Genomic DNA, 12,529 nt, shown 5'->3' with positions numbered 1-12,529 from the left:
TCTGAATTGCTCACCAATAATTTTTGTGAAAAAAACACTTATGTTGAGAGAAGTATAATTACTGCTTCCAAAAGTTTTCCTCGAGCTTAATTCAATTCCATATCAAATTGTTTTTCTTCTCAAAGTAAGATATACTGGGGTACTTGAGATATACTGATTCATATTTAACTTATATTTCTGAATGAATTAAATCAGGGGTCAACAAACACTCTTTCTGTAAAAAACCCAATAGTAAATATTAGAAGCTTCGTGGGCCATATGATCTCTGTCACAACTACTCAACTCTGCTGTTGCAGTGAAAAATGAACTATAGACAATAAATAAATGGGTACAACTGTTCAATCACACTTTATAAAAATGGGCAGTGGGCCAGAATTAGCCCATGAACCATAGTCTGCTGAGCAACTGGATTAAATCAATAAATTGTTTATACTAAAAGCTGCGACTTCACTGCATGGTGTTAGGTTAATTGACTTATCTAGTTCTCATTAAGGTATATAAATGCTTTGTCCTCATTTGTTATAATATCTTGTAAAATAAAGAGTTTGGATTAAATCAGTTTCCTCAAAAGGCTATTTCAAAATACATTGATAAGTGCTACTTGAATAAAAATTATGTGATTAATGCATTTAGAATAAGGCATTTAACTAGTTCTCTTTACTATGTGTTGCAATATTTATTAATATGCTTAGACTTTATAACTGTCTGACTGGAGACACAGTAATCAATGTCTCCCAAACCTATTTGATAAGAAAACAAATTTTCCAATAACCATTTCACTGGACTAGTATCCAAGGGAACATATCTTGGAAAACACTGGAAAATATGAACACTACTATCCCTTTAAGCTCTGACTTTCTACATAATATGAATTTCAAACAATTTTTTTCAGAATATAGTGCCTCAATTATTAGAAATAATGATGGTCACTGTTTCAACAGGGAAGATGGGACCTTTTAACATTTTTAGAATCTTTCCATAGGGAGCTTCTTACAATCAATAGGGGTAGTCTAATTTTCTTTCCTCAGAATATGACCTGATTTCAACCATTTCTGGGGGAAAAAATGTCCTGGCTATTCATTATAATTGTAATCTTTTCTCTTTGTTATCTCTTCTGGGAAAGACTGTAATTATCTTCAAATATTAATTTTTCTCTTCTTTCTTTAGTCTTTGAACTCCCACATTTTAGTTGAGTAAATGAGCCCCTAGTTGGAGATTATATTCACAGCCTCCATTGCAGCCAGCCTGGAACACGTGTTTAAATTCTGGGAACTAGGATACTGGCTCCTCCCAGGTCACCTTCATTGAATGGAAACTGCTGGTCCTCCATTTCCTCTTCTCCCATCTGAGGGCTGAGAAGTGGACATGGTTGTGGTGAACCACCTCTGGTCATGTCGCGAGGTGACTGGCAGTAGGGGCCTGAACAACAAAGTACAAGAAGCCCTGATGCCTACCTGACCTGATGGAGCAAAGAAACCTATCACCTTGTCACTCCTAGCACGTCATGCTTAACACAAAGGAGAATTAAACTTCTATCTTATTTACACCACTGGCATTTTTTTGATGTAGTTAAACAAATAACCTTAATAATGTACTTTAAAAATGTCAGAATTTGGAATTATTTCTGTTTCTGCTTTATAGTCCACTGTGCTGACTCTGGTCTACTGGTCAGAACTACCAATCAAACTGGTTTATAGCCTTAACCCATACTTTGCCCTGTAGACTGGTAACACCCTGGTATTACAACTGGACCACCTCAGATGGAACCAACCTAGAGGAAAGTTTGGATGACCTACATGGAATCATAATTTCATAGATTAGGTTCTAGAGGTAGAAACAGAGACATTCTTCTCTTTCTGTGTTTAGTCAGATGGTGGCACATATATTTTATTATCTGCGTGTACTTTGGCAGAAACCACTTCTCTTTCATCAACTACTTTGGATCATTTACTTGCAAGACTAACAAAGGGGAGATATATTTGAACAAACATGTGTGAATATGTTTCTGTGTATGTGCATTTGACTGCACAGCATTTTCTGAATTACCTACTATTTTTATTTTTATTTATTTTTATTTATTTTAAGATGTTGGGGGTAGGAGTTTATTAATTAATTAATTTATTTTGGCTGTGTTGGATCTTCATTTCTGTGTGAGAGCTTTCTCTAGTTGTGGCAAGCGGGGACCACTCTTCATCGCGGTGCGCGGGCCTCTCACTATCGCGGGCTCTCTTGCTGCGGAGCACAGGCTCCAGACGCACAGGCTCAGTAGTTGTGGCTCACGGGCCCAGTTGTTCTGTGGCATGTGGGATCCTCCCAGACCAGGGCTCGAACCCGTGTCCCCTGCATTAGCAGGTAGATTCTCAACCACTGTGCCACCAGGGAAGCCCGCCTACTATTTTAGTTATCCATGCTTCTATAGTCTTCCATCAGCATGGATAATCAAATGTGTTCAGTTAACAAACATGAATGTCTGGAAGGCATTAATAAAGCTTGCAAAATGCATTAGTAAGTATTATTTTTATGCTGAATGGAATTAACTAGAAAGATTAGTGTACATGTTAAAGAAATACAGAGCAATTTGATTACGGCTCCCTGTGGTTACAACGTTTTATATGAACAATAACAAAATCTTAGGTGAAGCATGATTATAATTTTTTATTGTAGCAAATAGTCCATCTGAAGCCTGTTACTTGAATTAATAAAATTTAAAAAGCTGTATTTTATTATAATGAAGATTCATTCACATAATTACTTATCTGCATAAACTTTAGATTCAATATAGGAAACAGGCAAATCAAGTGCTATCACTAATAAGAAAAAAAGTTTTTAAAGGTAAACCTTTGATTCTAGCTTGATTTTATCCCTTTGCATCCAATTTTATAAACATATATTATGCACATTTTGGAAATTTTATGGCTTTTTATTTTTAAAAATAACCTAAATGCCACATTAACAATTTTCAAAAACCAACTCAATTATAGATGCATAAGTTCATTTCAGGATATATATATTATGAGTTGGGAAATGTCATCACATCCTTCATCTTCACATTTTTTATGGCTTCCCGTGGTGAACACCTGTGGCTTGTTGGCAGTGAGTTTGCTTCTCAGGACTATTAAGCACTCTATATTTTTAGAGTGGATCAACTCAGAGTTATTTAACACAGGTGTTTCTATAATTATGATACATTGGGAAATCTATAGTTCTCAATAGCTTTCAGGTTCCCACTTCTACCAGGGTGATAAAATCCTCTGTCCCTTATGCAGTGCAGCTTCACTGACGTATTAATAGAAAGTTAAACATAAGTTTGCTTAATTGACTTTTAATAAACTAGGCAGATACTTCCTTTTAAACATTTGACATTTAGTAACACATAGAATAGTTTTTGCAAGTGGATTATTTTCATAAGGCAGGCCAAGTTACCTCAAATATCTTAAAGAAATATCAGATATCATATTTAAAGACTATACTGATCATATATTTACATTAATAGAATTTTTGGAGCCCACTTATTTTATGCACTATTGCATGTACTTTTGCCTTGGAATACATTTATATATCTGGCATACCCACTTAATTTTTACATTCCAAAATATAAAAGAAATACTTTAATATTATATGTTGTGGAAAATATAATATGCACATGTGTGGGCTTAATTTTAAGGCAGAGCATATAGAGAGAGCAGTTATCTTCAGACAAATAAAATTATCAATCCTAGCCGATCTCCTTCATCTGATTTTAGAGATCTCAAAACTTTGCTTTAAAGCCATTAGTACTGCACCGTGGTCTACATTGACTTTTAAATTCTTAGCAATAGAAACACTTGAATGTGACACCACCGAAGGAAAATATCTTTCTCAAAGAAACATGAATGTATAGGGAACTCATTTGGTTTAGTAGTACCCTAATGTCACCTTCACTTTCATATTCAGTACTTCCCCTCGCCCCATTCACTCTGAAGTGGAGGTGAGGGGCTTGTTCAAATTAATTACCAACACTGATAACAAGGGAGAGGAGGGGAGAATGGGACGAGGTGGCCTTAGCAACCAGGCCTTAGCAACCTTGGTGTATGCATGAATTGACTCCTGAATTGACTCTGCGGTGGAGCCGCCGCTAGGGCTTTGGACTGTTTCATTCATGTTTGCATACCCTTGCCTAAATAAGTCATGGGATAAATAGCAAGCACCTAATCAATATTGTCAAGTATGTGTCTGGGTAAATGATAACTGAAGAGAGAGTCCAGCCCTCCTGAGACTCTCAGACCCTTCTGTTTTTACGTTTCCAGAACATCATGGTGATTCCTTCTGCTACTCTCGCTGCTGACAACTCTATCTGCACTAACAGATGAGAACATCATTCAGAGAAAAAAATAGCAAAAAGTTACAGTATAGATATTGAACAACAGAAGCACAATAAATTCTTAAACACCTGATGGACAAATAACATAAAACAGAGAAGTGAACAACCATAAAAAGTAATACTCTAGTCCTCATATCCTCCTCCGGTCCTCCCCTCCCCCCAAAATTCAGTTTGATGAATAGTTAGTGTTTTTATAGTTCTAATAATGTAATAGCAGGTTTTGATTTTCCTGCATTCATAGGCTAACATGAGTCTGCATAGACAACACTGTTTATTTTGACATATAATTTTACTTTATTTTTTGGTATGTCTTTCTAACATGACGTTGGATGACATTTAACTTTATAAATAAGGTTTAGCTTAAATTTTCCAGAAAAAAACTGTGTGAATGAACTAAAATAAAGAAATAAAAAAGAGGATTCTCTTCTCAGCTTTACTGAAGAACAGGATAAGCACCAGAGACCAAACAGAAAAAGTGAGACTTCCCTTACTCACATGAGTTGCTTCATTCTCTTGCTGGAAATCTCCTCATCTCTAGCATCTTTTATATGTCTTTGCCTATCAAAATGGACTTCAGTAAAGAAGTGTCTATCAGCTCTTTATACTTTTAAGTGATTGAAGGCGGTAAATATCCCTCCCAAGGAACTACATGCTGACTCACCTTTAAAAAATGCAATAAGCTGTCTTCTATTGATGGGGCTTCCCTTGAGCAATGCTGTGGGAAGGGTGGTTAGTTAAGTGATTTAAGGGAAGACTTTTCATCAGGAAGTGGAAAAACATTGCCCTGGAAAACAGTTTTAAGCATTGTGGCACTAGAGTTCTAATGTCTCTTTGTAAGAAATGTGAAGGTCAGGTATATTCATGTTTTCCTTTTTTATCATCCTCTGGCCATTCCACTCCATTGAATGTACCTTCTATTCATTGCAGACTATTATAACTTCCCAAGTGTCACTGCAGACTTGCAAATATTTGTTTTCTGCTTTCTCTGCTTATAACACAGGTCTCCTGGAGGATCCGGAGTAACTACTGTTCATCTTCAAAATTCAATTTAAATGTTTCTTTCCCTGACTTCATCCCTTCATTAAATCCTATTTCCCATCAAATTCTTTGATGATTTTTAGTCTTTCAGCACTGTATAAATACCTGCAGTTTAATTCTCATCAATGTTCTTGTAACTCTTCATTTGCTTCCCAACACATTTAACTTAAAGCCAGGAGCCATATCTTCTTTGCCTTTGCTTCTCAAGGACCATGAAAACAGTATTACTAAAATCTTTCAAGATATGATAAATATTCTGCAATGTTCTTGTCTTTTGTGTGTTTCTTTACAGTTTGTCAACTTTAATAAAGTATCTTGGATTATTTTAGCTTTTTCGCTACCTCTCTCTTTTTTTAAGAAAAACTTTAATGCCTATTTGTTAATGTTTAGATTTTGAAAAAGATTTTGTCTCACCTACCAGGAAATGTCTATAACTTCTTTCTTTATTCTACCTTCTCTGGAAATTTTAATGTGTTCTAGACACATTAATAGACAAAGATGTCTATTAAAATTGAAGTTTAAAATGGAAGCAGTTATTTGTATTATTTAGTAAAATATCCTAATTTGGGGCTTCCCTGGTGGCACAGTGGTTGAGAGTCTGCCTACTAGTGCAGGGGACACGGGTTCGAGCCCTGGTCTGGGAGGATCCCACATGCCACAGAACAACTGGGCCTGTGAGCCACAACTACTGAGCCTGCGCGTCTGGAGCCTGTGCTCCGCAACAAGAGAGGCTGCGATAGTGAGAGGCCCGCGCACCGTGATGAAGAGTGGTCCCCGCTTGCCACAACTAGAGAAAGCCCTCGCACAGAAATGAAGACCCAACACAGCCAAAATAAATAAATTAATTAATAAACTCCTACCCCCAACATCTTCTTTAAAAAAAAAAAAAAAAAAGCCTAATTTGGGTAAATTTGTTTAAATGGCTTCAGTGAAAGCAGAGGTTTTCTGTTTTCTAAATAATCTCCATACTCTAACTTCCTTTGCTTTTAATGGTAATTTTTTTCTTATCTCCTCATTTCCATTTTAGGACTTTGTAAAATTAATTGTTGCCATCAAATTAACAATGACCATTGTTTTTTTGTCTTTAAATATTAGGAAATTCATAAAAGGGCATGGACTGTAGCCATGTATGCAAGTGTACTTAAGAATCTATGTGCTGTCAACAAATACATCTGGTCCTTAATCCCTGCTGTGACAATAAAAGCTGTCTATTCGGCAGAAAGGAATTTAAGTTCAGATGTGAGCTCTTCCACTTTAAAAGAGAAAAGAAAAACTTATTTAAGCATCACAGTTATACAACAGGAAAAATATATCTTTTCAGCACCATGTAGCAAACACTTATATATCTCCACTCATCCTGTGTCAAAATTTTGTTCCTCTTTCTTAAAGCAAAACATAAATATCTAGTACACCTAACCTTCTAAATTATAGCAGTAGTGCAAAATCTTTACCTATGAGTTCCTGTTCACCAAATATATTTTAAGTGCATGGGTTATCTTGTTCTCACAACAAACATGTACTTAGAAATCCCTTTACAGAGAGAGAAATTGAGGTTTAGAAAAGAAAAACAACTTGCTTGAGGTAACACATCTGGTTAGTGGTAGAGCTAACATTTAAACCCAGGTGGCCAACCCCCAAAGTCCCCACTTTTAAGTGAAATACCACACATCCCCTAACACTATATATGCAATTGCTGTTTGATCCTGGACCCACATTCTTACTAATCTTCATACTATATGTTAATATTTGGGCATTAACATCAAATCAAATGTTTTCATATACAGTATTAATGAGAAACTGGATGGTGACCTTAGCAGATTGTTCATAAATAAGATTTGACTGTTAAAATTCCTCAATTGGTGTGTCCTTCCTGACTGATTTAACTGCTGGAACAACAAATGCAGCTTTTCTTTTCCTCTCTTAAGATACTATTCAGTGATTTATTGCTAAGCACAGGTTTTTAGTGTGAAAAGTTTTCTGATATATTTGATGAATTGGGCCTAGGAAAAAACACCTCTCTTAAACAACCATTTTCTGAATCAACCGAGTATGATATTAGGTTCAGAGAGAAGTGCTGTCTCCATTGGGACCACATATCTCTTTGATTTGAGTAGTCTTCCTGGCTCCCCTGGTCAGGAAGAATTATGGTGTGGAAAAGCTTGTATCAGGAGATATAAGCAGTCAGAGGGAGAAGGATAAACAGAAAGTCATTTTTAAGCCAAAATGATCCCCATTATTTTGGTTCATTGCTGGGTTATATATTTTCTTGCAATGAAAAAGGAAATTACTTACCCCCCCCTAAATATACTGTTAATTATAATGTGGGGTCATTAAGAGGTAGAACAGAATTTTAGATTTATAGGTATAAGTGTGGAGAAGCTGCTGCCCACTTTAACATATCAGTTAATAATACAGACATTATTAGAACTCAAGAATATCAATTCCAAATCTGCAGTTTTCGACTGTTTGCCCAACTGCCTCCATCCTTGAACTTTGCCAAACTGAAGTTCCCTACAATAATGTTTAAACTTGATAACTAGGTATTATAAACAGAACAATTGGTAAAATGTTTTTGTTTTAAATGAATTCAGTATTTTCCCTAAAATACCTTATTCTGAAATATTGAGGGTAAAATAAAAAGAAAAGCAAAACAAACTAATAAAAAGTATATAAAATATTCCATTTGTTTGTGATTTTTAATTCTCATGTTCTAAAGCTTAACATTTAATCAACAGAATGATTCATTTAAAATACAAATCTGATCATGTCATTTTTCTTCAAAAGACTACAACATGCATCTGTCGATGGACACTCAGGTTGCTTCCATGTCCTGGCTATTGTAAATAGAGATGCAATGAACATTGTGGTACATGACTCTTTTTGAATTCTGGTTTTCTCAGGGTATATGCCCAGTAGTGGGATTGCTGGGTCATATGGGAGTTCTATTTTTAGTTTTTTTAAGGAACCTCCATACTGTTCTCCATAGTGGCTGTATCAGTTTACATTCTCACCAACAGTGCAAGAGGGTTCCCTTTTCTCCACACCCTCTCCAGCATTTATTGTTTCTAGATTTTTTGATGATGGCCATTCTGACCAGTGTGAGATGATATCTCACTGTAGTTTTGATTTGCATTTCTCTAATGATTAATGATGTTGAGCATTCTTTCATGTGTTTGTTGGCCATCTGTATATCTTCTTTGGAGAAATGTCTACTTAGGTCTTCTGCCCATTTTTGATTGGGTTGTTTGTTTTTTTGTTATTGAGTTGCATGAGCTGCTTGTAAATTTTGGAGATTAATCCTTTGTCAGTTGCTTCATTTGCAAATATTTTCTCCCATTCTGAGGGTTGTCTTTTGGTCTTGTTTATGGTTTCCTTTGCTGTGCAAAAGCTTTGAAGTTTCATTAGGTCCCATTTGTTGATTTTTGTTTTTATTTCCATTTCTCTAGGAGGTGGGTCCAAAAGGATCTTGCTGTGATTTATGTCATAGAGTGTTCTGCCTACATTTTCCTCTAAGAGTTTGATAGTGTCTGGCCTTACATTTAGGTCTTTAATCCATTTTGAGTTTATTTTTGTGTATGGTGTTAGGGAGTGTTCTAATTTCATGTTTTTACATGTAGCTGTACAGTTTTCACAGCACCACTTATTGAAGAGGCTGTCTTTTCTCCGCTGTATATTCTTGCCTCTTTTATCAAAGATAAGGTGACCATATGTGCATGGGTTTATCTCTGGGCTTTCTATCCTGTTCCATTGATCTATATTTCTGTTTTTTGTGCCAGTACCATACTGTCTTCATTACTGTAGCTTTGTAGTATAGTCTGAAGTCAGGGAGCCTGATTCCTCCAGCTCCATTTTTCGTTCTCAAGATTGCCTGTGGCACATATATACAATGGAATATTACTCAGCCATAAAAAGAAACGAAATTGAGCTATTTTAGTGAGGTGGATGGACCTAGAGTCTGTCATACAGAGTGAAGTAAGTCAGAAAGAGAAAAACAAATACCGTATGCTAACATATACATATGGAATCTAAGAAAAAAAAAACGGTCATGAAGATCCTAGGGGTAAGATGGAAATAAAGACACAGACCTACTAGAACATGGACTTGAGGATATGGGGAAGGGGAAGGGTAAGCTGTGACAAAGTGAGAGAGTGGCATGGACATATACACACTACCAAACGTAAAATAGATAGCTAGTGGGAAGCAGCCGCATAGCACAGGGAGATCAGCTCCTTGGTTTGTGACCACCTAGAGGGGGGGGATAGGGAGGGTGGGAGGGAGGGTGATGCAAGAGGGAAGAGATATGGGAACATATGTATATGTATAACTGATTCACTCTGTTATACAGCAGAAACTAGCACACCATTGTAAAGCAATTATACTCCAATAAAGATGTTTAAAAAAAAAAGACTACAACAGTTTCCCATTACACTTAGAATAGACTAAAACTAAGATCTTTCTCAAGATGCAAGGGAGAATTTTGGAAATTTTTCGAAGTGCTTTATTTATCCCACTGACTGTGACACACTGTATTTGGTAAGGTAAGAGAGCAGGAGTTCTGAAATTCAAAGACAATACCATACAACAAAGAATTGCCCTGCATGTTTCAGTATTTTTTTATTGTCTGGCTTAGACCCAAACACCACTTTAAATGTAAATTACTTTCCCATTCACAGAAGACAAAAATTATGTAAATCAGCTGAAGTTAGGACTGTGTTTTCATCAAAACTTTGCCAAGCAAGCATTGTTCACTTTTTTGAGCAATCACAAAGCCATAACCCAAAGTGTCTGTAGTGTTGAGTTGCCAATACAGACTACAGGCATAGCTGCAAGGGTCACAGTAATTCTACATATGAGGGCAAGCATCTAGCAGCTTTATTGTGTCATAAATTATAGTTGTGCCTTTGTATTGAAATGCATACTTTTATAGGTTACTTTATTTTTATTTTTCCTTCATATTACTGTTAGTATAGTATATTACCTTTAAAAACACTATGCATACATTGGTTGAACAATCTATGGTTTTCATTTAAAGATGGCAAAAAATGTAGAGAAGGAAAAAAATCCTTTTTCCTCCACCCTCCTAGTTTCTCTGGCTGGGACCCTGTGAATTAGACTGACAAAAGACAGATTAACAAGAGAAAAAACAAATGGAGGTCTACTATTGTGTGTAGTGTGCATCCTTGCAGGAGAAACTCAGTGATGAGTAACTTAAAGGAATGGTTAGAAATTTAGCTTATCTAAAATGTTAATGATAAATGTGTAGAGCAGTGACAGACGAAAGAAAAGACTTTAGGCTTCCAATGTGGCAAACTGTGAAGGGAAACATATGAGGGAAATTAATGGAGTAATGTTTATGCTGGTCCATTTCAGTGCCAACTTTTCCTCTTCACTGTGGTCTTGAAACTTCCCAGGAAAGGGGATATATGGCAATCCTCATATCTCAAAGGTTTAGTCAGATAAGGGAAACTCTGGGAAAGCTTCTTTCTCATCTGTTGAACTTCAAATGCCTTCAGCTCAAAATAAGGAGCATATTTTGGGGTGTCATATTTCAATCGCCTATTTTATATATACACACACACAGAAATTTGTCAAAAGCAGAGGTGCTCAATTCAATACATTCAGGAAGAACTGTCTCTCACACCTTCTCCACCTGGCTGACATTGACTTAAACTGCTATCATCTTTATTAGTTACTAAGTTCCAGCCATATTATTCTCCTTGTATTTTTTTTTTTTTTTTTTTTTTTTTTTGCGGTATGCGGGCCTCTCACTGTTGTGGCCTCTCCTGTTGTGGAGCACAGGCTCCGGACGTGCAGGCTCAGCGGCCATGGCTCATGGGTCCAGCCGCTCCGCGGCATGTGGGATCTTCCCAGACCGGGGCACGAACCCGCATCCCCTGCATCGGCAGGTGGACTCTCAACCACTACGCCACCAGGGAAACACTCTCCTTGTGTTTTTTGAACAGTCTCCTAATCATGCTCCTACCTCAAGGACTTGTACTCGTTGTTTCCTCTACCTGGAATGCTGGAGCCTCAAAGAGTCACATAGCTATTCCCTCCTTTTCATCAAGGTTTTATTTAAAAGTGACTTTATCTGAGAGGAGTACTTTGTCAGTTCTAGTGAAAAATAGCAACTCTCTGTCACTACTTATTGTCCTCTCTGCTTCCTATATCCCCACAGCATTTATCACCACTCTACAGCATGACACGTAATGGTATGAGCTTCTTGAATTAATTTTTTGTCTCTTTCTTTCTCTTTCTCACTAAATACAAATTTCTTAAAAACCTGTAGAGTTAATTTATCTACATTCATATATATATATATATATATATATATATATATATATGTATATATGTATACACACACACACACACATTCAACTCTTCCCGTTTCTAACGGCACAATGCAATGGAAGTGTGAAAGAGAACAGTGACAAGGAGTGTTCGGGATTAACATTTCCCAAATGTTTTACATTTAGGGGCAAAACAGATTTACACCTAGTTTAAAGGACAGTCAAAGATCTACTATAAATGGGACTCAAAATATCATCTGAGTGAACGCACAATCAGCAAAGTATTTGAAGCACAAATTACAAGGACAGGGAAGCATCTTTGGTAAAGATGCTGATAGAGACCTTTTAATGGTTCTATAGAAAAACAAGGTGACATTGCTTTTATTGAAAGTAAAAATATTAGCCTCTAGTATTTTTTAAATGCAGACAAATTACAGGTTTAGAGTCAAGAGTCTACTGCATCTCTGCATACTGAATGACTGTTGAGAAATAAGTACTTTCTTGAAATGATATTGAAAAGCACAGTGTAAGCTTTTGTAAAGAATACGTGAGGGGACTTCCCTGGTGTCACAGTGGTTAGGAATCCGCCTGCCAATGCAGGGGACACGGGTTTGAGCCCTGGTCTGGGAAGATCCCCATGTCGCGGAGCAACTACTGCCCGTGCGCCACAACTACGAAGCCTGCGCTCTAGAGCTCACGAGCCACAACTACAGAAGCCTGTGCGCCTAGAGCCGGTGCTCCACAAGAGAAGCCACCACAACAAGAGAAGCCCGCGCACCGCAAGGAAGAGTAGCCCCTGCTCTCTGCAACTAGAGAAAGCCCACGCGCAGCAGTGAAGACC

This window comes from Mesoplodon mirus (assembly GCF_964341445.2).
Source record: "Mesoplodon mirus genome assembly, chromosome: 5".
Classification (NCBI taxonomy): Eukaryota; Metazoa; Chordata; class Mammalia; order Artiodactyla; family Ziphiidae; genus Mesoplodon; species Mesoplodon mirus.
This window is presented reverse-complemented; position numbering follows the sequence as displayed.